Genomic DNA, 27,660 nt, shown 5'->3' with positions numbered 1-27,660 from the left:
ATTCTGGACTCAGGTTCTAGTAGTGAGAATGAACAGAAAGAGGCAGATTCAGGAGATAATTAGGAGGTAGAATTGGCAAGACAATGTATGAGAAATTATTGCTAAGATATGGAGTATACATAAGAATATGTTGAGAAAATGGATAGGGAGAAAGGGTGAGTTTACTTTTGGATTCTTTGAGATTGTGGCACCCCTAACAAGACAGCCAGACTACTAGATAAGTCTGGAGCTCAGAAGATAAGTCTGGGGTAGAGCCACATGTTTGGAAATCAGGAGGTTGTTAAAAACCAGAGGAGTGGGTGGGATGCTTGAGAGGCTGAGTGCAGAGCAGAGCCTCCAAACTGCTTTCCTGTCTTCAGCGTTTCCTCTGTGCAACACTCTAATGACGCTAATTACAGGAGGATTTCCACCAGGATGGGGAGTGGGAGGGACATGCCCTGAGCTCAGTTATGAAGATAGACTGAGAAGTTGCCTGTAAATGTAGGAAAAGAATGAGGAGAAGGTAAGGTCCCAGAGTCCAAGGAAAGAAAGAGTTTTAAGAAAGCAAAACTCAGTTGCTTAATGGGATAGGTTGGTTTAGATTAAAAAAGAGAGAGAACATTAAAATTTTTTTAAACATGTGCAGTGATAGTCATTCTTAAGCAGAGGTCTCATTTTAAAATGGAACATGGATGACTCTGAAGCCAGAAATAATTGAGAAAGACCCCAAAGCATTGGAAATGGTTGTCATGGACTGCTTTGCTGAAACCATATGTCCTTGATAGGCTTATCTTCACTTCACTTTGAGCCATCTTTGCTATTTTTAATACCAGCAAGAAGTACTTTGAACACATATTTAAAATTAATTTCTTCAGAATTTGCCTAATCATTGTTTCTTCTAGTCTGAAAAAATTTCCTCTGGTAAAATCAGGGGTGCAAAGCCTGCTTTTCTAGAAACAGAATGATATATTCAAACTGCTGAGAGTGATTATTAGAATTCAGGGTCCAAACAGGGACATGACAGTAAAGTTCCTTCCATCTATGCTGTGAGTAACCTTTGGTGAATCCACTTTGCAAGAACTGCTGCATGAGAGCCTGAGAGTGCTACATCCAGGCTCCCCACTGCTCCTAGTTTGCAACTGTTGATCAGACTTATTGCATTCTCTAGCAATAGGGATGTCAAGCTGTGCTATACTTGAATCAACAGAGAGAATAAAAGGAGTTGTTTTTCTGTGAAGAGCGACACAGAAGTGTTACAGGGAACATGTGCACATATACACCTATGCTTATGTCTCATTCAGTCTTCTGAAGTGAGGCTGGGAAGGTGACGCCCCTTCTCTTGGCTGCTTGTATGTAGGGAGAATCTGGGACCCTGCCAAGAGGTCTGTCAGTGAGCTAGCTGCATGCCAAGGCCGGGTGAGAAGGCTTGGTGGGGTCTAGGTATTAAAGTATTAAAGCAGGAAGATTATGACTTCAGAAGTCAATGGAATGGCTGGGAAGGGCTGAAAGCAAGCTCAAAAAACAATGGAAATGCCCAAATGTGGATAGTCATTGCGGAGGTGAGACCCAAATGGAACTAATGCTGACCTCCTAGAAGCAGGCAGTGGCCAGATGGTTAAAAGCCACATACATCCAACTAAGGGAGTTAGATTTTTTTTTGTTAATCCTGAAGGCAATGGGAAGCCATCTGTTATCTCAGATCTTTGGTTTAAATATGGCATAGGATGTCCTAGGATTTCTATGCATTCCTTCTACATAAATGGTTTTCATTCAGGTTTATTGAGATATGATTTACATACATAAAACTCACTCATTTTAGTGTACAGTTATAAAAGTATTGACGAACACATACCGTCCTGTAACAGCAGCACCTTCAAGCTATAGAATAGTTATATCACTCACAGTGTTCCCTTGTGGCCATTCATAGCCAACCCTTCCCTCCACCCCAGCCTCTGGCAACCACTGGTCTGTTTTTGTCCCTGTAGTTTAGCCATTTTGGCACAGCCGGTATGGAAAATAGTTTGGCAGTTTCTTCTAAAGTTAAATATACATTTACTATGTGACTCAGCAATTGCACTCCTAAGTACTTACCCTCAAGAAATCTAAATTTATGTTAACATTAAAACCTGTATGTGAGGGCTTCCCTGGTCGCGCAGTGGTTGAGAGTCCGCCTGCTGATGCAGGGGACGCGGGTTCATGCCCCGGTCCGCGAAGATCCCATGTGCCACAGAGCGGCTGGGCCCGTGAGCCATGGCCACTGGGCCTGCGCGTCCGGAGCCTGTGCTCCGCAACGGGAGACGCCACAGCAGTGAGAGGCCCGCGTACTGCAAAAAACAAACAAACAAACAAACAAACAAAACACCTGTGTGTGAAAGTTTATAGGCAACCTTATTCATAATTGCCCCAAACTGGATAAAAACAACTGGTTTATCCATAAAATGGAATACTACTTGGCAATAAAAAGCAAGTAAGTATAGATACAAGCAACAACATGAATGAATCTCAAATGCATTATAAGTGAAAGATAATAAAAGAAGGCAGCCTCAAAGGGTCTCAAAAGGCAGCATGCTGTATGATCCACAATGGCTGTACCATTTTGCATTCCCACCAGCAATGTATGAGAGTTCCAGTTACTCTACAACCTTGCCAGCACTTGGTAGAGTTAGATTTCTTAATTTTAACCATTGTAATAGATTTGTCATGTTATCTCATTGTGCTTTTGATTTGCATTTTCCTAGTGACTAATGATGTTGAACATTTTTTCATATGTCTATTCAGTATCCATATATCTTTTTTGGTAAAGTGTTTTTCATATCATTTGCCCAGTTTTTATTAAGTTGTTTGTTTTTATACTGATGAGTTTTGAGAGCTCTTAACATATTCTGGAGACAAGTCCTTTATCAGACACATATTTTGCAAATATTTTCTCCCATTCTGTGGCCTGTTGGATCATTACTTTAGTGTCTTTTGATAGAGAAGTTTTTAATTTTCATGAAGTGCAGTTTATTATTTTTTTCTTTTACATATTTTGATTTTGGTATTGTATACAAGAATTCTTTGCCTAACTCAAGGTCACAAAGATTTTTTCCTATATTTTCTTCTAGGATATTTATAGTTTTAGGTTTTACATTTAGGTTTATGATCCATTATGAGCTAAGTTTTGTATTTGATGTGACAGATGGACTAAAATTATTTTTTTCTTTCCTTTCCTTTTTTCCCCTTTCCTTTCCTTCCCTTCTTTCTTTTCTGCTTACATGTGGATGTCCAAACGTCCTAGCACCATTTGTTGAATACACTGTTCTTTTTTTTTTTAATGTATTTTTTATTTTATTTAAAAAATTTTTTGGTTGCATTGGGTCTTTGTTGCTTTGCGCATGCTTTCTCTAGTTGCAGTGAGTGGGGCCTGCTCTTCGTTGTGGCCCCCGGGCCTCTCACTGTGGTGGCTTCTCTTGTTGCGGAGCACAGGCTCCAGGCCCATGGGCTTCAGTAGTTGTGGCTCGCGGTCTCTAGAGCGCAGGCTCAGCAGTTGTGGCGCACGGGCTTAGTTGCTCCATGGCATGTGGGATCCTCCTGGACCAGGGCTCGAACCCATGTCCCCTGCATTGGCAGGCAGGTTCCCAACCACTGCGCCACCAGGGAAGCCCTAGACTGTTCTTTCTCTTTTGAATTTCATTTGAACTTTCATTGAAAATCAATTGACCATGTGTATGTGGGTCTGTTTCTGGACTCTCTTTTGTTCCATTGATTTATGTGCCTGTCCTTTGGCCAATAGCACAGTGTGTTGATTATATATAGTAAGTCAATTAATCAGGTAGTGTGAGTCTTCCAACTTGGTTCTTTTTGAAGACTACTTTGACTATTCTGGTTCCTTTGCCTTTCCACAAACGTTTTAGAATCAGCTTGCTGATTTCTATAAAAATCCTGCTGGGATTTTAAAAATATTACATTCATCTGTAGATGAATTTGGGGAGAATTGCTAACTTAACAATATTGAGTCTTCTAATCTACTAAAACTGTATATCTCTCCATGATTTTTATAGCTGCTCTGATTTCTTCCATCAGTGTTTTATAGATTTTATCATAGATTTCATCACTTGTTTTGCTAAGATTCATACCAAAGTATTTTATGATTTATTTGATGCTATTTAAATAGTTTTTTAAAAATTTTATTTTCCAATTTTTCATTGCTAGACTATAGAAATACAATTGATTTTTGTACATTGATCTTGTATACTGCAACCTTGCTAAAGTCACTTGTTTGTTCTAGTAACTTATTTGTAGATTCTTTGGGATTTTCTACATAGACACTCATGTCTTCTGCAAACTATATGCCTTTTATTTCCTTTTTCTTGCTTGACTGCACTGGCTAGGAATTCCAGTATGTTGAATAGAAGTAGTAAGAGTGTACAGCCTTGCCTTATTCCTGATCTTAGGGGGAAGCATTCAGTCTTTAACTGAGGAGTCTGGCTCCTATATAAAATACCTATGTGTGATTTACCAGGCCTGATGATAGGCAATTCCAAAGGCTTTACTGGCAGACCTCACAGGGGAAATGCCCTTCCCACCAGACTGCACTGCAGTCTCTGAAGGGAGTTGCAGTCAAAGACTCAGATCTCTCTGGATGGCCATGTTCTTACACATATTTTCATTCTTAGCCCAGGTACTCTTTGGGCAAGGCTTTCCTCAGGAGCCTCTGTGAAGGGTTCCTTTTGGGGGATAAGGGGAAAACTTGAAGACACTTGTCCCCATTCTGAGTCAGTACTCAGTATTTTTCCATGCCTAGCCCTCCCCCCTCTCCCTCTCACTGGCCTGAGTCCATACAGGAGCCTTTTGTTTGGGATACGTCCACAGTGAGAGGACCCTCGCCCACGTCTGTGCTGATTTACCTGACCCTCAACTGCTGGGGAAAATCGAAGTGGGTGTGGAGGGGTAGGGAAAGTCAGTACTTTCTCTAGCTTTAGCCGTTTTGCTTATACTATTACAATAAATGTTTAAAAGCTTTATTGTTTGTTACTTTCATTCTTGGCTTATTTTTTTAATTGTCTACTCTAGACACCTGGCAGCTCAGCTCTCTTAACTCAGCTGAGCTCCTGCCATTCACCATTAAGTATGATGTTAGTTGCAGGGTTGTTTTGTAGATGCCCTTTATCAGATTGAGGACGATTCCTTTTATTCCTAGTTTGATGAGTTTTTTTCCTAAACCATGATTAGATGTTGAATTTTGTCAAATAATTTTTCTACGTCTATTGAGATGACCTCTACACATTTATTCACTCTCTGCTTTAACATTGTTTTATGCTTCCCACTCTGTATCTAGTTTATTCTTTATAATGTGTAATTCTTGATGCCAAAGGATTTGAGTCATTCAAGAACCATATAAAACATAAGGAGGTAGGTCCTTTGGTTTATTCTGATGAACACTCTCCCAAGCCCACGGTTTCCTTAATGGGAATGAAGAGGTGAATAGTATGAAAGCAGTTAAAGATTTTGAGTATTTGGATGTGGCTTCATTCTTTTCTTAAAATAATATTTATTTCTCTAGTATGTAATGAATACAGAGATGCACACTTCTGCCATCTTTTCTGTGTTTGTACCTCTGATGCAGGACTTGGGAGGAGGGACAGGAAAAAACCCAGATGCTTTCTTATATGATTGTTCATGACAAGCTGACTCTCTTCTTTATTTTGGTCACAACTGCTTTTCCCATACACGAGCAGCAACACTTTTGGTAGTTGGAAGAGTGGTAGTCCTTTCTGTGTGTCACCCAAGTAGATCTGTCTCATTTGTAGACTTATCATGAACTGATTGTGTCCCTAACAGGCCTGCTGGAGGGGAGCTCAATCCTAAGAACCTCTCCTAGTCTCCTAGGCCTTGGTGGTCCTTTGGGAATTTCACCTACCTCTTCTGTCTGGTGACCTCATGCCTCTTTTCTCAGATCTTCTGCTTTGTCCCATGTTGCACTGGTTCACAGAAAGTGGATAGACCCTATCTCTCTCCTCTCATTCATTTCTCCAACTCTGGTAACACTGGTATATTCCAATTTTTGTTTTTAAAAATTTTTTTAAAGCTCTGTGTTTCTATTTTATTTTATTAAAAAAATTTTTTGGCCACACCACGTGGCATGTGGGATCTTAGTTCCCCAACCAGGGGTTGAACCTGCACCCCCTGCATTGGAAGCGCAGAGTCTAAACCACTGGACCACCAAGGAAGTCCCTCTGTAAATCTTTTGAGACCTTGGAACTTCAAGGGAGAGCAGTCTTTGCCCACTTTATACCTGGTCATACTATGACACTATTTCTGAACACTTTAGACCTCCCTTCTTTCAGAATCCACCAACTTAAAAAATAATTATTTTTCTCCCCTTTCTCACTTTAGTTTTAAGGACAGGAATATGGCAAGTCTCCCCTTCTTTAAGGTGAAGTGAAGGCTAGCTTCTCTTTATAAATTCCATATTCTTCTTAAAAGGCACATTTCCTTCTCCCTCACAGTCCTGCTTTTTATATCAGTTTAGCTTGTCTTGTACCTAGAGGAAGGCTAGAAATTTTATACCAAGGATGAGGCCTTTATTAAATTTGAACTTGGAGAAATAAGTAACTTTTCTCTCAACAGGGTTTTTAAAAATCTTTGATAATATCCTTGTAGTAGTTGTTAAATGCCAAGGTAAATAAAATATTTAAATTATCATCTCATGAGATTTTTGTCACTCGTTCAATATTCTTTTTCCTGTGAGTGTTAAGATACTTTGGGGTATGAGGAAAAGAACTTCAGAACTTCTAAAGCAACTTGAACTTGCTTCAGAAATGGAAACTTACTCAAAGAATACCTGTTAGTAGATATAATTCAAGGAACGAACAATGGAAGGTCACATTCACAGGTTCTGGGTAGGCGTGAAGTTTGGGGGGGATACTATGCACCATAGTATATATATGCAGTCAATAAAAAGAATATGTATGTGTATACATATATATATCCTTCTGAAGAATGCTTTTTAGTGGCTGCATGTTTCTTAATCATATGGTTAACTATAAGTTATTTTTCTAATTTTTGCCATCTAGGCTACTATTAATGAGTTTCTATTGTAACCAACACTGTAGTAAATATTCTTTTGTTTTTGGTTCCAGCATTGTGATTTTTTTAAATTTAATTTTTATTTTATATCGGGGTATAGTTGATTTGTAAATGTTCTTGTATATACACCCTTGTGTGCATCTCCAAAAAGTTCCTTGCAACAAATTCCTAGGTGTGGAATTCGGGATCGGTTCCATTACATTTAATGTAATCTTTAATTTTTAATTTTATTTTTGTTTATGTTTTATTTTTATTTTTTTATTGGAGTATAGTTGTTTTACAGTGTTGTGTTAGTTTCTGTTGTACAGTGAAGTGGAGTTCCCTGTGCTATACAGCAGGTTCTCATTAGTTATCTATTTTATACGTACTAGTTAGTGTATATATGTCAATCCCAATCTCCCAGTTCCTCCCACCCTCCTTTTCCCCCCTTGGTGTCCATTCGTTTGTTCTCTACATCTGTGTCTCTATTTCTGCCTTGCCAACTGGTTCATGTACCATTTTTCTAGGTTCCCCATATTTGCGTTAATATACGATATTTGTTTTTCTCTTTCTGACTTACTTCACTCTGTAATGTAATCTTTTATAAGATACTTCTTGTAAAAGCATTTTGCCAAAGAAATTCCAGACAACTTCCTGTTCCAAGGCTAGAATTCTAGGTAGTGTCATTCTTTGTCTTTGAATTAAAAAAAATTCAGAACCTAAAAGGGAAATGGCTCCGCTGAAATAAACACACATACAAATACACAGATACATTTTTGCTTCTTTGACAAACACCTTCTAGCTGGCTTCCTGTATGCCTCTTATATGGTTGTGCTTAAAACTTATGCAAGGAAAAGTAGTTGAAACCATATTTCATTATATTACCAAAAAAAAAACCAGTCACCCACAAACAGTTCAGTGGATTTTGCACTGTTTGTTCCTATAGTATCAACCTCTTGTCAGTGCAAAGAGAGAAGGCCTTTGTGAAATCTTTTTTTGTTATATTGTCAAAATACAATTTGTGTCATAGTGTTGTGAGTGTCTACTTACAAGGTGTTTCTGATACTCATGGTAGCTACTCTTGGTTGAAGTGCAGTCACTGCTAAGGGCCAAGCTTTGTCGTTTATTTGGAAGGGATTGTTGCTACTGAAATTCCTCCTATACAACTTAAGAGAAATACTTAGGAAATGCCTGTAACTATTTCTGGTGCCAAGCTGACCTTTTGGCTTGGTTTGTATGTAACAGTCATTTTGGATAAGCCAGTTTGGTTACTTGAGTGTAATTTCTATGAAAGTGTAAGAAAAACTCACTAACTTTTATACTAATTTCTGGGTCTTTGGCATGGATAAAGCTTTCTGGTGATTCTGTTGTTTGGGAGAAATGATTTATTTAAAATCTGATGATTGAATTATGGGAAAGTTGTAAAGTGGTATCACTGTTACTCCCAATGACATTGTTTTCTGGTAGAGCCAAATGTCATGACCAACAGCTTTTTTTTTTTTTTTTTTTTTTTGCGGTACGTGGGCCTCTCACTGTTGTGGCCTCTCCCGCTGCGGAGCATAGGCTCCGAACGCGCAGGCTCAGCGGCCATGGCTCACGGGCCCAGTCGCTCCGCGGCATGTGGGATCTTCCCGGACTGGGGCACGAACCTGTGTCCCCTGCATCGGCAGGCGGACTCTCAACCACTGCGCCACCAGGGAAGCCCCCAACAGCTTTATGATTACTTTTATTAAAGGATTGCTGGCTGGGGTTGAAAAAAATTACGTTGGCTCCATTGAGTATGCATTGGCTTTATACATGTTGGTTTAAAGTTTATAGACAAGCAATGGCCTGAAGCAAATTCAGTCAAGTACACCCTATACACAGATTTTGCTATCAGGGTTATTCTAGTCTTATAAATCAAATTGAAAGTCTCTTCCTCCTAGTGAAACCAACTCGCCCTAAAACTGAGTTCCCCTGCAGAATTTATGATTAATCTCTCTATCCAAAACTTTATTCCCTTTCTTCCTTCGCTCATGTTCCCCTCAGGATTGAGGAGTGTCAAAGAAAAGGGATTGAAACCAAGCAGGGCTCTCTAGGGCCTTCTTGGGTACAAAGGTCCTCTGTGCCCCCTGTCTCTTGTTTGTAGAAAAAAGACTTTAGTCTCCTAGGCCTTTCCTGAGTTCCAAAGAGCAGACTCAAGCAGTTAATGATTAGAACAACAGAGTCATGGGACTCCTAGTACCTCCTGAAGGGATATAGATAACAATGTGATGCATATCTCTGAGTTCTGCAGAAACTACGACCCCTCACCCAGTGGAGGATGGTGACTCCATGCTGATCACAAGCATGTAGACCTCAGACTGGGTGGAACCAGTAGGTTGCTGACTGAGATTTCCAAAACATCATCCTATGACCTCACCACCAACCAATAAGAAAGAAGGTCCACAAGCTAATCAGGCATCCTACGACCCTCTCCCCTAACACTGTCTTTAAAACCTTTGCCTGAAAGCCATCCAGGTGTTCTGGCTGAGCTGCCCATTCTCCTTGCTTGACACCTGCAATAAATACTGTACTTTCCTTCACCATAATCCGGTTGTCAGTAGATTGGCATTAATGTGTGTTGGGTGAGCAGACCCGAGTTTGGTTCAGTAACACTGGGTTTTCTGAAAGATTTTGTGTAAAATTGCTGTAATTCTTTCTTAAATGTTTGATAGGATTCACAGGTGAAGCCAAACTTGCCTTCAATTTTCTTTGTAGGAAAGTTCATAATTTCTTTAAAAGATATAAGGCTATTCAGATTTTTGATTTCTTTTGTTAGGTTTTATAAATTATACATTTAAAAATTTTGTTTTTCAAGGAATTTTGTTCATTTATGTTGTCAAATTCATTGGTATAAAGTTGTTCATATATTACCTTATTACCTTTTAATACCTGTAGTAGTATCTGTAGTAATGTCCTCACTTTCATCCCTGACATTGGTAATTGATATTTTCTCTGATTTTTTCTTCATCAGCCAAGCTAGAGATTTATCAATTTTATTAACCATTTAGATAGCCAATTTTTAGATTTTGCTTTTCTGTTTTCTATTTTATTTATTTCCCTTTTATTATTTTTCTTACATTCTATCTTAAACTTACTTTGGGTTTTCTTTGCTCCTTTTAAAATCTGGCTTCCTAAGGTAGAAGTTTTCTTTTCTCCTAATACAAGCATTTTAAAGCTATAGGTTTCCTTCTAAATACTGCTTTAGATAAATCCTACAAATTTTGATATATTGTGTTTTCATTATCATATAGTTCAAAATATTTTCTAATTTTGTATGATTACTTTTTACCCATGGCTTCTTTCAAAGATATGGCTTTATTTCCAAATATTTGCAGATTCTCTAGTATCTCTTTGTTATTGATTTTTAAATTAATTCAGAAAACAAATTATGTTTGATTCTATCTTTTAAAAACATATTGAGACTTGCTTTGTTACACAGCATATCTTGGTGAATATTACCTCTACACTTGAAAAGAATTGTTTATCTGCATTTGTTGAGTGCAGTGTTCTATACATGTTAATCTAGTTGGTTGATAGTACTGTTGAAGTCTTCTATGCCATTACTTATTTTGTCCTTCATTCTGTCTATTACTGGGAGAGAGAGACAGAGAAGGTCATAAGAGAAAGAGAGGTGTTAAAATTGAAACTATGATTAGTTGTCTATTTCTTCTCTTAGTTTGGTCAATTTTGCTTCATACATTTTGAAGTTCTATTATTAGGTGAATAGCGATTTAAAATTGTACCTCCTTTGCAGACAAAGATGTCACAAAAAAAGAAAACTATAGGCCAATATCACTGATGAGAATAGATGCAAAAATCCTCAACAAAATACTAGCAAACCGAATCCAACGACACATTAAAAGGATCATACACCATGATCAAGTGGGGTTTATCCCAGGAATGCAAGGATTCTTCAATATATGCAAATCAATCAGTGTGATACACCATATTAACAAATTGAAGAATAAAAACTATATGATCATCTCAATAGATGCAGAAAAAGCTTTTGACAAAATTCGACACCCATTTATGATAAAATCCCTCCAGAAAGTAGGCATAGAGAGAAGTTACTTCAACATGATAAAGGCCATATGTGACAGACCCACAGCCAACATCATTCTCAATGGTGAAAAACTGAAACCATTTCCTCTAAGATCAGGAACAAGACAAGGTTGCCCACTCTCACCAGTATTATTCAACATAGTTTTGGAAGCTTGAGCCACAGCAATCAGAAAAGCAAAAAGAAAGGAATCCAAATCAGAAAAGAAGAAGTAAAACTGTCTTTGCAGATGACTTGATACTATACATAGAGAATCCTAAAGATGCTACCAGAAAACTACTAGAGCTAATCAATGAATTTGGTAGAGTAGCAGGATACAAAATTAGTGCACAGATACCTCTTGCATTCCTATACACGAATGATGAAAAATCTGAAAGATAAATTAAGGAAACATTCCCATTTACCATTGCAACAAAAAAGAATAAAATACCTAGGAATAAACCTACCTAAGGAGACAAAAGACCTGTATGCAGAAAAGTATAAGACACTGATGAAAGAAATTAAAGATGATACCAACAGATGGAGAGATATACCATATTCTTGGATTGGAAGAATCAATATTGTGAAAATGACTGCACTACCCAAAGCAATCTAGAGATTCAGTGCAATCCCTATGAAACTACCACTGGCATTTTTCACAGAACTAGAACAAAAAATTTCACAATTTGTATGGAAACACAAAAGACCCCGAATAGCCAAAGCAATCTTGAGAAAGAAAAACGGAGCTGGAGGAATCAGGCTCCTGGACTTCAGACTATACTACAAAGCTACAGCAATCAAGACAGTATGGTACTGGCACAGAAACAGAAATATAGATCAATGGAACAGGATAGAAAGCCCAGAGATAAACCCACACACATATGGTCACCTTATCTTTGACAAAGGAGGCAAGAATCTACAATGGAGAAAAGACAGCCTCTTCAATAAGTGGTGCTGGGAAAACTGGACAGCTACATGTAAAAGAATGAAATTAGAACACTTCCTAACACCATACACAAAAATAAACTCAAAATGGATTAAAGACCTAAATGTAAGGCCAGACACTATAAAACTCTTAGAGGAAAACATAGGCAGAACACTCTATGACATAAATCACAGCAAGATCCTTTTTTGGCTCACCTCCTAGAGAAATGGAAATAAAAACAGAAATAAACAAATGGGACCTAATGAAACTTCAAAGCTTTTGCACAGCAAAGGAAACCATAAACAAGATGAAAAGACAACCCTCAGATTGGGAGAAAATATTTGCAAACGAAGTACCTGACAAAGGATTAATCTCCAAAATATACAGGCAGCTCATGCAGCTCAATATCAAAGAAAGAAACAACCCAATCCAAAAATGGGCAGAAGACCTAAAGAGACATTTTTCCAAAGAAGATATACAGTTTGCCAACAATCACACGAAAGGATGCTCAACATCACTAATCATTAGAGAAATGTAAATCAAAACTACATGAGATATCACCTCACACCAGTCAGAATGGGCATCATCAGAAAATCTACAAACAATAAATGCTGGAGAGGGTGTGGAGAAAAGGGAATCCTCTTGCCCTGTTGGTGGGAGTGTAAATTGATACAGCCACTATGGAAAACAGTATGGAGGTTCCTTAAAAAACTAAAAATAGAACTGCCATACAACCCAGCAGTCCCACTACTGGGCATATACCCTGGGAAAACCATAATTCAAAAGCAGTCATGTACCACAGTGTTCACTGCATCACTATTTACAATAGCCATGACATGGAAGCAACCTAAGTGTCCATCGACAGATGAATGGATAAAGATGTGCCACATATATACAATGGAATATTACTCAGCCATAAAAAGAAACAAAATTGTGTTATTTGTAGTGAGGTGGGTGGACCTAGAGACTGTCATACAGAGTGAAGTAAGTCAGAAAGAGAAAAACAAATACCATATGCTAACACACATATATGGAGTCTAAAAAATAAAATGGTTCTGAAGAACCTAGGGGCAGGACAGGAATAAAGACGCAGATATAGAGAATGGACTTGAGGACACGGGGAGGGGGAAGGGTAAGCTAGGATGAAGTGAGAGAGTGGCATGGACATATATACACTACAAACATAAGGTAGATAGCTAGTGGGAAGCAGCCGCATAGCACAGGGAGATCAGCTCGGTGCTTTGTGACCACCTAGAGGGGTGGGATAGGAAGGGTGGGAGGGAGATGCAAGAGGGAGGGGATATGGGGATATATGTATACGTATAGTTGACTCACTTCGTTATATAGCAGAAACTGACTCACCATTGTTAAGCAATTATACTCCAATAAAAAAAATAATAATAAAAAAAATTTTTTCTTGTCTCCTTGACGAATGTATGTTTTATCATTGCAAAATGAACCTCTTTACCTTCAGCAAAACTCCTTGTCTTGAAATTTACTCTGAGTTTAATAAAGCTTAGTGTTTGTGTGATATATCTTTTCCTATTTCTTTACTTTTATGCTATTTGTGTCTTTGTATTTAAAATTGTCTCTTACAAATACCATATAGTTGGATCTTGCTTTTTAAACAAATCTAGTCTGATGACCTCTGTCTAATTGGAGTCTTCAGTTCATTTGTATCTAATATAATTTTTAATATTGTTGGATTTAAATTTATCTTCTTGATGTTTGTCTGTTTATCTCCTCCATTCTTCATTCGTTTCTCTTTTCCTATCTCCTCTAAGTTAAAGTTTTCTAAACTTTTAGTTTTTAGTATTCCATTTTACTCTCTCAATTGGCTTTTTAAAACCATACCTCTTTACTATTTTTTTAAGTGGGTTCTCTGTGGATTTCAATATGCAGCCTTAACTTATTGCAGTCTACCTTGAGTTAATATTATACCACTTCATATATAATGTAAGAAACTTACAACAGTATAATTTCATCTATAGCCATTCCATCGTTTATGCTGTTGTTGCCATATACTTCACTTCTACATATGTTAGAAACTCCAGAATATACTTTAATATTTTTGCTGTTAAAACCTCATAGTTTTGTCATACTAATGTTGATATTAGTATAATGGCCATACTAATATCAGACAAAATGGACTTTATGCCAGAAATTCTTACTAGAGACAAAGGAAGACATTTTATGATAAGAGGGTCAACCCGTAAGGAGTATATAACAATCATAAATGAGAATAATAAGTAAGGATCTGTGTATCCCTCACCATTTCTCCCATCATTTACTTCTTCATAACCATAGTAAAATATTAAAACCAGGAAATGGATATTGATACAATGCATGTATATAATTCTGTGCCTTTTAGCACATGTGTAGGTTTGTGTAACCACCTCCACAATCAAGATATAGAACTAGTCCATCACTACAAAGATCTCTTGTTCTACCCCACTGTAGTCACACCCACACCTCCTCTCCCCTCCATGGCTTCTGATGAGAAATCTGTTGTCATTTAAATTGTTTTTGTCTATGGGTATTGCTTCCCTCTTACTGCTTTCAGATTTTCTTCTTTGCCTTTAGTTTTGAGAAGTTTGATTATGATATGTCTAAGCATGGGTTTGTTTGGGCTTATCCTGTTTAGGATTCACTCAGAAATTTAAATCTGTAGGTTTATGTATTTTCCTAAATTTGGGAAAATTTCTACCACTCTTTCTTTGAATAATATTTGTGCCCCACCTTCTTTACCAGTCCTTCTGAGACACCATTGATCAAGATATTAGATCTTTTTTTACAGTCCCAGAAGTCCCTGAGGCTCTGTTCATTTTTTTTTTTTCAGTCTATTTTCCCTCTATCGTTCTAATGGGATAATTTCTATTGTTCTATTTTCAAGTTCAATAATTCTTTTTCTGTCATTCCCATTCTGCTTTTAAACTCATCCAGTGAGTTTTTCCTTATAGATTATTGTATTTTTTTTTTCTTTTAGCTCTAAAAGTTCTGCTTGGCTCTCCTCATATACCTTTTGTTTCTTTGCTGAGACTTTCTTTTTTATGATTTGTTGCAAGCACTTTCATAGTTGTATTTTTATGATGGCTACTTTATTTTTTATTTATTTTTTGGCCGCACTGAGGCAGCGTGCGGGATCTTAGTTCCCCAACCAGGGATCAAACACATTCTCCCTGCAGTGGAAGTGTGGAGTCTTAACCACTGGACCACCAGGGAAGTCCTAATGATGGCTACTTTAAATCCTTATTATGTAATTCTAACATCTCTGTAATTCATTGTTGATGTCTGCTAGTTGTCTTATTGTCATTCAAGTTGAGATATTTCTTGTTCTTGGTATGACAAGTGATTTTCAATTGTATCATGGACATTTTTGGTGTTATTTATGTCTTTGGTTCTTATTTAAATTTTGTGTTTTAGCAGGCCTCCTCTGACCCCAAGCAGGCAAAGTGAACAAGCATGCCACCTCATTATGGCCAAGTGGAGGTAGAAGTCCAAGTTCCCCACTTGGCCTCTTTTGACATCCTGTGGGTGAGGGGCACTTTATTATTTCTGGGCAGGGGTGGAAGTTCATGCTTCCCATTAGGCTTCCAGGGACACCCACCCCGTGCTGTGACACCACTCCCTGGAGGGAGCAGGATGCCTTGTTATTGCTCCCTGTGTGGGCCCCCACTGACACCACAGGGAGTGGAGTGAGGTTTATTATTATCCAGCAGGGATGGAAGCCCTAGCTCCCCACTCAGACTTTTCTACCACCACCCTAGTTGGGGAAAAGGAGCACTTTGTCACTGCTGGGCAAGCATCAAAATCTAGGCTTCCTATTAAGCCTTTGTTGATGTGGGTGGTGGGTGATGGGGCTGCAGTTTTTTGTGGTGGTAGGCTGGATTTGGGTAGTTATTGTCTAAAAGTTTCTGTCTTGCCAGGCTGCCCTTTTCCTGGTCCTTTGGCTAGAGAGTACAAGCTATTCTTGCAGTTGTTTTTGTCTCTGCCCACTGGCATTTCTGGGTTACTGGCTTCTCCAGAATTCAGTATAGGATATATTAACCAGAAAGAGAACCCAGAGAACTTACTGCTAGGTTGTTTTCATGATTCCTGAGGTCTCTAGCTAGTCTTTCTTTTCACCACATTTCACAGTCTTAGGTTTCTTTTATATGTAATGTCCAGAGTGTTTAGCTGTACTTAGTGGGAAGAAGTGGGAGAAGTACATCTACTCTATCTTATCCTGGACCAGAAAAACAATGTTAGATGTTATATAGCTTTTTATTTTTTTAATTTTTTATTTTTTTAACATCTTTATTGGAGTATAATTGCTTTACAGTAGTGTAAAGTTTAGTTTCTGCTTTATAACAAAGTAGCTTTTAATTTTTAAAATCTGACAGGGATTAAATTGCATTGATGTTTTATTTATATTTATAAATATATTTATACTGAGATAAAGCATCTTTTACTATGGAATTGATTATATTCCCTTTTTCTTTAACTTTCTATTCATATTCTCTGCCTATTTTTTATAAGATTGTTCACCTTTTTTATTATGTAAATTATAAAAAGAAGCCATTTCCTATAGTTAAAAAATATTTTCCCTTTCTTGCTGATTATCTTTTTTTTTTTTGGTTATAATATTTTGTTGCCGTGTGGATATTTTATAATATTTTCTTGTCAATTTAATCATTATTTTACTTTACGACTTCTGGATTTTGCATCTTTTTTAGAAAGGTCTTCCCCACACCAAGATTAAAAGTAAATTCCCTCTTGAGTTAAATAGATAAATTCCTTCTAGATCTTTCATTGTTTTATTTTCTATATTTATACTTTTGTTTCATAAATAATTTATTTTGGTGTAGGGTGTTAGCTAGGAATTCAACTTTATATATTTTGCCTTATGTTTAGTTAGCTATCCTAGTGCAATTTATTAAAAAGAAACTTTCTCTCACTGATTTGAAATGCCACTTTTATCACTAACTAAATATCTATAGTGAACTAATATGTAAACTGCTTTACCAAGCAAACCGTTTTCAAGAATAAACTTTCTAAATATTTTCTGGCACTTTTGAAGTCAACAAACTATATACTAATTAAATATAATTCTCACCTATTTATTAAAAGCAAGTTTCCTGGTGTCTTCATTAAACAACAATTTATTAATCTAATTCTATCTATTGTATTTTGAGAAAGACCTACAATTGGATATCTTTAAACATACTCTAAAATTTAGGCCAGCTTTCATCTCATTACTTAGAATTAGTGGGCTCTCCCAATTACCTTTTGATTTCTTTATGTTTCTCTTGTTGTTAGTTACAGTATTTCTTTTACAGCTATTGAAATAACAGTACAGTCTTGGATAAATTGAATCTCAGTCATTTTTGAGATACCAAACAATTCTGTTAGTCTCTATTTTTTATATTTAAAGATTGATTACATATATGGCTGATTTAACCCTTTATAGTTTGATTTTCTTTTTTTTTTTTTTTGCGGTACGCGGGCCTCTCACTGTTGTGGCCTCTCCCGTTGCGGAGCACAGGCTCCGGGCGCGCAGGCTCAGTGGCCATGGCTCACGGGCCCAGCCGCTCCACGGCATGTGGGATCTTCCTGGACTGGGGCACGAACCCGTGTCCCCTGCATCAGCAGGCGGACTCGCAACTACTGCGCCACCAGGGAAGCCCATATAGTTTGAATTTTTATATTTTTCCTCTCTATTTAATGACAGCCCTATTGATGCATTTGGTCAAACATGTTTGGGTTGCTCTCTCACATATACATATATCAAGAAATTCTTGTTACCATACCCGGCATCTTCTGCCACAAGCCTTTTATATTTCAGTAGTGTTTTTCAACCCTGGCTGCACATCAGAATCACCTGGAAGGTTTTTACAGCCCTGATGCCCAGACCACAGCCAGGACCAATTAAATCAGAATCTCTGGGATGGGGTATAAGTCATTTTAAAAGTTCCCCAGGTGATTTCAATATGCAGGCAAGCTAGAGAACTACTGGGTGAAAGGAAATTGCAAAGCTGAAATGTCATGCAGAATTTCTCTATACAAGGGTTTTGAAATTCGGAAATTCTAAAATAGGGTACTTAAAGTTGATTATGGTTCAGTTTATAGTTGTGTTTTTCACTACACAATGCCTTTATTGATTTTTTAAAATTTTGTAAAATTGGTGTGGATGTTCCTTCTGTTTTCTCAATTCTGTCATAAGCACCTTGAAGGTAAGCACATTGTTTTTGTTTATTTGGGACTCCTCCTGTAGAATTAATACTGAAGTTACCGAAAACTGTGAATATCATTGATTATCTTGAGCCAGAATCTCCTTAGGGTTATATATACACAAATCCTATTAGGACAGTCTTTTTTTCACTCAAAACGTGTTTATTGAGTACCTATTCTCTTCAATCCATGGCTTTAGTATACTTAGTTGATTTCCAAATATCTCTCTAGGTGTGACCTACCCTCTGAGATCCAGACCCATATATTCAATCGCCTATTCCATATTGGCATTTGATTGTATAATAGAATTCTCTAATTAACATGTCCCAAAGAGAACTCTTGATTTACCTATCCAAACAGTATTCACCCAGTCTTTCCCATCTCAGTAAAGGGCATTAATATTCATCCACTTGCTTAGTCTAATTCCTACATTCTTTTCCTATTAACACAACCCCATCCAACCCATTAGCAAGTTTGGTCTATTCTACCTTTCAAAGCAGACTACTTCTTAACCATCTCCACATATACCACCCTTGTCTACGAGGGGTTACTAGCCTTCAGGATTTTGTGACATTTAGATAAAGGACTCCTTTCAAGTGGGAATTTTCTTTTATTGAGATGTAATTGACATATAGCATTATGTTAGTTTCAGATATGTAGCATAATGATTTTATAGTTATATATTGTGAAATGATAACCATAATTAGTCTAGTTAACATCCATCACTACACATAGTTACGAAGTTTCTTTTTCCTGTGATGAGAACTTTCCTTCTTTTTTATTGAAGTATAGTTGATTTACAATGTTGTATTAATTATTGCTGTACAGCAAAGTGACTCAGTTATACATATATATACATTTTAAGATCTACTCTCCTAGCAAATTTCAAAGGAAAATTTTATATTAGCACATTATTGCTCAATCTGAAGTGGTTGGTCCAGGGATTGTGGGTGGCTGATCCCTCTGGATGCCATAGGCAACCCAGGACATGGCTCAGGAGTGAAGGTGGGGAGGGAGAGAGGAGCATGGGGACTCTACTTGTGTGCCTGTAAGTATGTGCATGTATCCTTTCCCAAGTGGGGGTAAGGCTGCATGCTTGGGTGGGTCTGTGTAAGAGGGGGCTCTGTCCTCCATTGCTCCAGGACTCAGCCAGGAGATCTGGAATCTCTGTACCTCTACATTTGCCTACAGCTCTCACAAGAGTTACTCTAGGTCTATTTTGTGAATAGCACCTTCATGTAAATGACCCGATTGTGTCTTGTTCAAACTAACAACTGACTGTGCTTATCCTATTTGTCCAAATATCATCTAGGTTGCTTCAGTAGCTCTTAACTAGTGTCCTTGCTGCTTCTCTTAATCCCCTACAGCCTGGCATCCAGAATCATCCCTTTAAAACACAAAACATTATGCCACGTTCCCAGTCCAAACTCTTCATTAGCTTTCTATCACACTTGGAATGAAATCTAAAGTTCCTACCAAGGCTTACGTGATCTGGTTGAGCTACCTCTGTGACCTCATTTTCTACTTTTTCCCTTGTTTCGCTTTGTTCTAGGTGCTTTGACTTGCTTGCAGCTACTCAAACACATCAGGAACGCTTCCATCTCAGGTTCTTTGCACTTGCTGTTCCCTCTTCTTCGAATGCTCTTTCTGCAGATACTCACATGGCTCACTCTCTCATTTCCTTCAGGTCTGTTCAAATGCCACAGTCTCAGAGAAGCCTAGCTTGACCACCCAGTGTTGGAAATACATTTCCCCTTCACCTAACCCTGATTTGCGTCTATTATCTTACCCTGCTTTTATACCCTGCTTCTTATACATTATATATGTTTATTTGCTTATTTGTTGTTGTCTGTTTCCCACCTTAGAATGTAAGCTCTAAAGGGAAAAGACTTTGTCTGTTTATTCATTGTTGCACTCCCTAGAGCTGGGACCATTTGCACATAGTTGGCTGTTAATAAATACTTGCTGAATTAATAAATGAAAGACACTGTCTTCTGTAATCTGAGGAACATAAAAGTATATACGATATGGAAGCATGGTGTGCTGCTAAATGTTTAACGACTGTCTCTTTGTGGAGGGGGGGAGCCCTGATGTGTGGCATTTGCTGATTTCCGTGGTGTAAATACACCCACTGTGACTCATTTCAAGCTACCAATATAACATCAGTGAAAGTGGAGTTAGAAAGAGATGCATACTTGGTGCTCAAGAGCTGGTACAAACTGGCTTCAGCACACAGCTACAGGAATTTAGTGGGAGGGATAAGGTGTGTCCACAAATACCCATAATACATGATAAAATAGAATAAGTATGGAAAGAAATGGGTAAATGAAAAGTTATGAAAATTTAAAGAGTGATACTATTTTTTTCTGGATGTTGTAAGGTGTTTGCACATTGGTGGGGTCAACATAGATTCTAGGACTAGTCTTCAACTTGCTGAGGATCTTCAGTTTTTCAGTTTACCCTGAACAAAGGGAGATTGCTATTTTATACAGAGTGGTCCAGCTAGGGTTCTCTGAGGAAGTGGCGTTTGAGCAGAGACGTGAAGGGGGTGAGGGAGCAAGTCATACAAGTACCTGCCGGAAGAGCATTCAAGGGAGTGGGAAGAGGGCACTTGGACACTGGTTTTCAAAAATGGTATTAGTTGGGATATTTTTGGCTCTATGTAACTGAATACAATTCAAAATGGCATAAATAATAAGAAAATTGTATTAGCTCACATTTGAAGAAGCTCAGTAGGTGCTCAGGGTTGGGTAATTCAGTGGTTCAGCAATGTCATCAGGGAAGCAGGTTTTCTGTCCTCCTGCTCTTCCACCCTCCGCATGCCAACTTTTCCCTTCAGGCTTGCTCTCCTGATGACATCAAGACAGGTGCCTCAATTTTGGGGATCATGTGCAGACCCAGTAATATCCAGTAGAAGAGAGACTCGTCATCACTTTTGGGGGAGACTGTTTAAAGTTTAATTGCTCATAAAAGTAGAGAGCATAATATAAAATTAGCCATACCGATCACATAGATATAATCATTAACATTCTGACATATTTGCTTCATCTCTTTTCTGATGAATAATTTTAAATTACTGACATCATGAAATTTCTTTAGAATGCACCCCTGAAAAAAGGATATTTCCTTAACTAATCATATTATTTTCATACCTAAAATTTAATAACTATTCCTTAATAGCATCTAATATTCCAGGCCATATTCAGATTTCAGTTTTCCCCAAAATGTCTTTTATGGCTGGTTCAAACAAAAATCTAATCAAGGATCATTCATTACATATTATTGTTATATCTCCTAATCTCTTTTCATAGTGATTCTAGAAAATTACCTCCTTCCTGTTTTGTGCATAAAATTGAAATGTCGAAAGGCTCAGTCTGTTGTCCTGTAGAATGACTCAGATTCACTTTGTTTGGTTGTTTCTTTGAGGTGTTTTTCTGTCCTCCATATTTCCTGTAAACAATGTTGGATTTAAAGAGTTATATAGGTTCAGATTAAACATGTTAAGAAGGAATACTTCGTAGGTGATGTTGTGTACTTATTGCATCATATTAAGAGTCAAGTAATATCTGACTGTCCCGTTCTTAGTGGTGGTAAAATAAGGGGATTTCAGCCTCCTCTCTTCATTGTGAAATAACATCGTAAAGTAACATTTTCCTTGCAACTAGTAAATAATTTGCGATATGGTACTTTGGCACTTAATGTAACTATCCAGGTCCCCATTAACTTTTTTTGGCCTAATGGCTCTGGCTACAACTGAAGATAGTTGCCTGACTGAATTATTTCATTAGTGTTTTACAGAATGATATTTATTAGCTGAAATTCTTATGAAAAAAAGAGAATCAACAGGACTATTTATTAGGTTACCCTTAAGGACTAGAAAGGTAAGATAAATGGTTGACTCAACTTTTAATTACCAATTTTCAAAGTAAAGTTTTGGTGTAATGGTGACAATTGAGTTTGTTTGTTTTGACTTTCTTTTTAAATAATATTTCTAGGACTTTTATATATTCAAAAGGTTTCAATCAATTATAGTCCTTATTCTTTTGATACTCAAGTTGTCCCAATTTTGATCCAGGAGAGACCCTTCCTAGTGGCTATTGTATGTCCTTTTGATAAGACTCCATTCATCTTTAAAAACTCTTTTGCTTTCCAACAAAACAAGATTTCCCAGGCTTACTTTGTACATTCTCTGCCCCAGATCTGAAATTAGTAATTTTTTTAAGGAGCCCTAGTCAATGTGTTTCTTATTAAAAGTGAAGAAACTTTTCCCATAAGCCCATGAGCATACTTCATCTCTCATTTCAGTGGTTAGAACTGCCTTACATGCTTGTTCCCAAAACACTCCCTGGTTAGAGGAATGGGATTCCTAGGTTTGATTTAGTGAAGCACATGACTATGTAGAGGAGGGTTTTAGAGGTTCCGGTAGAAAGGATAAAGGCAGGGCAGACAAGCGGAGTCGACAGTTGCTGGGTAGCAAACCCCCTGTCTTCTACAGTAATCAAAGTTATAAGTTGCCAGTTTATTAATTTTTTTAAAATTTTTAATTCAATTTTAATTTTTTTTATACAGCAGGTTCTTATTAGTCATCAATTTTATACACAGCAGTGTATCCATGTCAATCCCAATCGCCCAATTCAGCACACCACCATCCCCACCCCACCACAGCTCTCCCCACTTGGTGTCCATACGTTTGTTCTCTACATCTCTCAACTTCTGCCCTGCAAACTGGTTCATCTGTACCATTTTTCTAGGTTTCACATACATGCGTTAATATACGATATTTGTTTTTCTCTTTGTGATTTACTTCACTCTGTATGACAGTCTCTAGATCCATCCACGTCTCAACAAATGACTCAATTTCGTTCCTTTTTATGGCTGAGTAATATTCCATTGTATATATGTACCACATCTTCTTTATCCATTCATCTGTCAATGGGCATTTAGGTTGCTTCCATGACCTGGCTATTGTAAATAGTGCTGCAATGAACACTGGGGTGCATGTGTCTTTTTGAATTATGGTTTTCTCTGGGTATATGCCCAGTAGTGGGATTGCTGGATCATATGGTAATTCTATTTTTAGTTTTATAAGGAACCTCCATAGTGTTCTCCATGGTGGCTGTATCAATTTACATTCCCACCAACACTGCAAGAGGGTTCCCTTTTCTCCACACCCTCTCCAGCATTTGTTGTTTGTAGATTTTCTGATGATGCCCATTCTAACTGGTGTGAGGTGATACCTCACTGTAGTTTTGATTTGCATTTCTCTAATAATTAGTGATGTTGAGCAGCTTTTCCTGTGCTTCTTGGCCATATGTATGTCTTCTTTGGAGAAATGTCTATTTAGGTCTTCTGCCCATTTTTGGATTGGGTTGTTTCTTTCTTTAATATTGAGCTGCATGAGCTGCCTGTGTATTTTGGAGATTAATCCTTTGTCAGGTACTTCGTTTGCAAATACTTTCTCCCATTCTGAGGGTTGTCTTTTCATCTTGTTTATGGTTTCCTTTGCTGTGCAAAAGCTTTTAAGACTCATTAGGTCCCATTTGTTTATTTTTGTTTTTATTTCCATTACTGTAGGAGGTGGATCAAAAAATATCTTGCTGTGATTTATGTCAAAGAGTGTTCTTCCTATGTTTTCCTCTAAGAGTTTTATAGTGTCCAGTCTTACATTTAGGTCTCTAATCCATTTTGAGTTGATTTTTGTGTATGGTGTTAGGGAGTGTTCTAATTTCATTCTTTTACATGTAGCTGTCCAAGTTTCCCAGCACCACTTATTGAAGAGACTGTCTTTCCTCCATTGTATATCCTTGACTCCTTTGTCATAGATTAGTTGACCATAGGTGCATGGGTTTATCTCTGGGATTTCTATCTTGTTCCATTGATCTATGTTTCTGTTTTTGTGACAGTACCATGTTGTCTTGATTACTGTAGCTTTGTAGTATAGTCTGAAGTCAGGGAGTCTGATTCCTCCAGCTCCGTTTTTTTCCCTCAAGACTGCTTTGGCTATTCGGGTTCTTTTGTGTCTCCATACAAATTTTAAGACTTTTTGTTCTAGTTCTGTAAAAAATGCCATTGGTAATTTGATAGGAATTGCATTGAATCTGTAGATTGCTTTGGGTAGTATAGTCATTTTCACAATATTGATTCTTCCAATCCAAGAACATGGTATATCTCTCCATCTGTTTGTATCTTCAGTTTCATTCATCAGTGTCTTATAGTTTTCTGCATACAGCTCTTTTGTCTCCCTAGGTAGGTTTATTCCTAGGTATTTTATTCCTTTTCCTGCAGGGGTAAATGGGAGTCCTTCCTAATTTCTCTTTCTGTTTTTCCTTCATTAATGTATATGAATGCAAGGGATTTCTGTGCATTAATTTTGTGTCCTGCCACGTCACCAAATCCATGGACTAGCTCTACTAGTTTTATGGTGGCAGCTTTAGGATTCTCTAAGTATAGTATCATGTCATATGCAAAGAGTGACAGTGTTACTTCTTCTTTTCCAATTTGTGCTCCTTTTATTTCTTTTGCTGCTCTCATTGCCGTGGCTAGAACTTCCAAAACTATGTTGAATAATAGTGATGAGAGTGGTCATCCTTGTCTTGTTGCTGATCTTAGAGGACATGCTTTCAGTTCTTCACCAATGAAAATGTTTGCTGTGGGTTTGTTGTATACGTCCTTGATTAAGTTGAGTGAGGTTCCCTCTAAGCCCACATTCTGCAGGTTTTTTATCATAAATGTGTGCTGACATTTGTCACAAGTTTTTCTGCATCGATTGACATGATCATATGGTTTTCCCTCTTTAATTTGTTCATAGGGGGTATCACATTGATTTGCGTATATTGAAGATTCCATGCATCCCTGCGATAAAGCGCACTCGATCATGAGGTATGATACTTTTAATATGGTGTTGGATTCTGTTGGCTACTATTTTGTTGAGTCGCTTTGCATCTAAGTTCATCAGTGATATCGGGGTGTAACTGTTTTTTCTACTATCTTTGTCTGGTTTTCGTAACAGGGTGATGGTGGCCTCATAGAAAGAGTTTCAGAGTGTTCCTTCCACGCCAGGATTTTGGAAGAGTTTGAGAAAGGTGGGTGTTAGTTCTTTTCTACATGTTGGATAGAATTAACCTGTGAAGCCATCTGGTACTGGACTTTTATTTGTTGGATGATTTGTAATCAGACTTTCAAGTTCATTACTCGTACTGGGTCTGTTCATATTTTCTATTTTTTCCTGCTTCAGTCTTGGAAGGTTGTACCTTTCTAAGAATTTGTCCATTTCTTCCAGATTGTCCATTTTATGAGCATAGACTTGCTTGTAGTAGTCTCTTAGGATGTTTGGTATTTCTGTGTTGTCCGTTGTAACTTCTTTTTCATTTCTAATTGTATTGATTTCAGTCCTCTCCCTCTTTATCTTGATCAGTCTGGCTAAAGGTTTATCAATATTGTTCATCTTCTCAAAGAACTAGCTTTTAGCTTTTTTGATCTTTGATATTGTTTTCTTTGTTGCTATTTCAGTAATTTCTTTCATTTTTGTCTAACTTTTTATTGACAGTCCCAACTACCTTCAGAGTTTGTTGTCTGTTTAGTAAATGATCAGTTCAAATGAACATATCTTCCTTTTATCATATTGTTTTTTGAATTTTTGAATGTTACTTCTTTTTTTATGCAGCAGGTTCTTATTAGTTATCCATCGTATACATATTACTATATATATGTCAATCCCAATCTCCGAATTCATCACACGAGCACCAGCACCGCGTCCACTTTCCCCCCTTGGTGGCCATACGTTGGTTCTCCACATCTGTGTATCAATTCTATCCTGCACGCCGGTTCATCTGTACCATTTTTCTAGGTTGCATATATGTGCGTTTATATACGATGCCTGATTTTCTCTTTCTGACTGACTTCACTCTGTATGACAGTGTCTAGATCTATCCACGCCTGTACAAATGAACCAACTCAGTTCCCTTTCCTGGCTGAGTAATATTCCATCGTATATAGGTACCACATCTTCTTTATCCATTCGTCTGTGGATGGGCATTTAGGTTGTTTCCAAGACCTGGCTATTGTAAATAGTGCTGCAATGAACACTGGGGTGCATGTGTCTTTTAGAACTATGCTTTTCTCTGGGTTTATGCCCTGTAGTGGGATTGCTGGGTCATATGGTAATTCTACTTTCAGTTTTTTAAGGAACCTCCTTACTCTTCTCCCTAGTGGCTGTATCCATCTACACTCCCACCGACAGTGCAAGAGTGTTCTCTCTGCTCCACACCGTGTCCAGCAGTTGTTCTTTGTTGATTTTCCGATGATGCCCTTTCTAAATGGTGTGAGGTGATAGCTCGGTGTAGTTTTGGTGTGCATCTCTCTAATAGTTCGTGAAGTAGAGCCGGTTTTTACGTGCTTGTTGGCCAGCTCTATGTCTTGTCTGTTTAGGGCTTCTGCCCGTTTTTAGAGTGCGTTGCTGGATTTTTTAATACCGAGCAGCATGGGCTGTTTATATATTTTGGAGATTGATCCCGAGTCCGCTGCTTCGTATGCAAATACTTTTCCCATTCTGAGGGTTGTGTTTTCCTCTTGTTCTTAGTTTCCTGTGCTTAGCAAAAGCTTTTAAGTTTCCTTAGGTCCCAATTGTACATTTTTGTTTTTATTTCCATGACTCTAGGAGGAGGATTACAAAAGATCTTGTTGTGATTTATGTCAAAGCCTGTTCTTCCTGTGTTCTCCTCTAAGAGTTTCACGGTGTACAGTCCTGAGTTTAGGTCTCTGTTCCATTTTCAGATTATTTTTGTGTACGGTGTATGGGAGTGTTCTTACTTCATTGTTTTACATGTCTTGGTCCAGGTTCCCCAGAACCACTTACTGAAGAGACTCTTCTTTCTGCACTGTGTATCCTTGCCTCCTTTGTCATAGATTAGTTGACCATAGGTGCGTGGCATTATCTGAGGGCTTTCTATCCGGTTGCATTGATCTGTATTTCTGTTTTTGTGCCAGGCCCGTCCTGTCTTGATTACTGTAGCTTTGTAGTACAGTGTGAAGTCGTGGAGTCTGATTCCTCCAGCTCCGTTTTTTTCCATCAAGCTGCTCTGGCTATTCGGGGGTTTTTGTGTCTTCATACAGATTTTCAGATTTTTTCGTTCTAGTTCTGTTAAAAAAAATGCCATTGCTTATTTGAGAGGGATTGCATTGAATATGTAGATTGCTTTGGGTAGTTATCGATATGTATGTTCCTATTACCATTTTCTTAATTGTTTTGGGTTTGTTTTTGTAGGTCCTTTTCGTCTCTTGTGTTTCCCACTTAGAGATGTCCCTTTAGCATTTTTTGTAGAGCTGGTTTGGTGGTGTTGAATTCTCTTAGCTTTTGCTTGTCTGTAAAGCTTTTGATTTCTCCATCGAGTCCGAATGAGATCCTTGCCGGGTAGAGTAATCTTGGTTGTAGGTTCTT

At 37.8% G+C, this 27,660-nt stretch overlaps 1 protein-coding gene across 1 annotated transcript in view; it reads left to right on the top strand.

The window, feature by feature from the left end:
• Nucleotides 1–27,660, top strand: part of LOC309796612 (uncharacterized protein) — an 863,921-nt gene that overhangs the window by 69,183 nt on the left and 767,078 nt on the right. Inside the window, exons 2-3 of the mRNA XM_082609846.1 lie at nt 25,033–25,103; nt 25,234–25,306. The gene's annotated coding sequence lies outside the window, so the exon portion shown is untranslated. The remainder of the gene's footprint in view (nt 1–25,032; nt 25,104–25,233; nt 25,307–27,660) is intronic.

The sequence above is a fragment of the Mesoplodon mirus genome (genome assembly GCF_964341445.2).
Source record: "Mesoplodon mirus genome assembly, chromosome: X".
Classification (NCBI taxonomy): domain Eukaryota; kingdom Metazoa; phylum Chordata; class Mammalia; order Artiodactyla; family Ziphiidae; genus Mesoplodon; species Mesoplodon mirus.
This window is presented reverse-complemented; position numbering and strand designations above follow the sequence as displayed.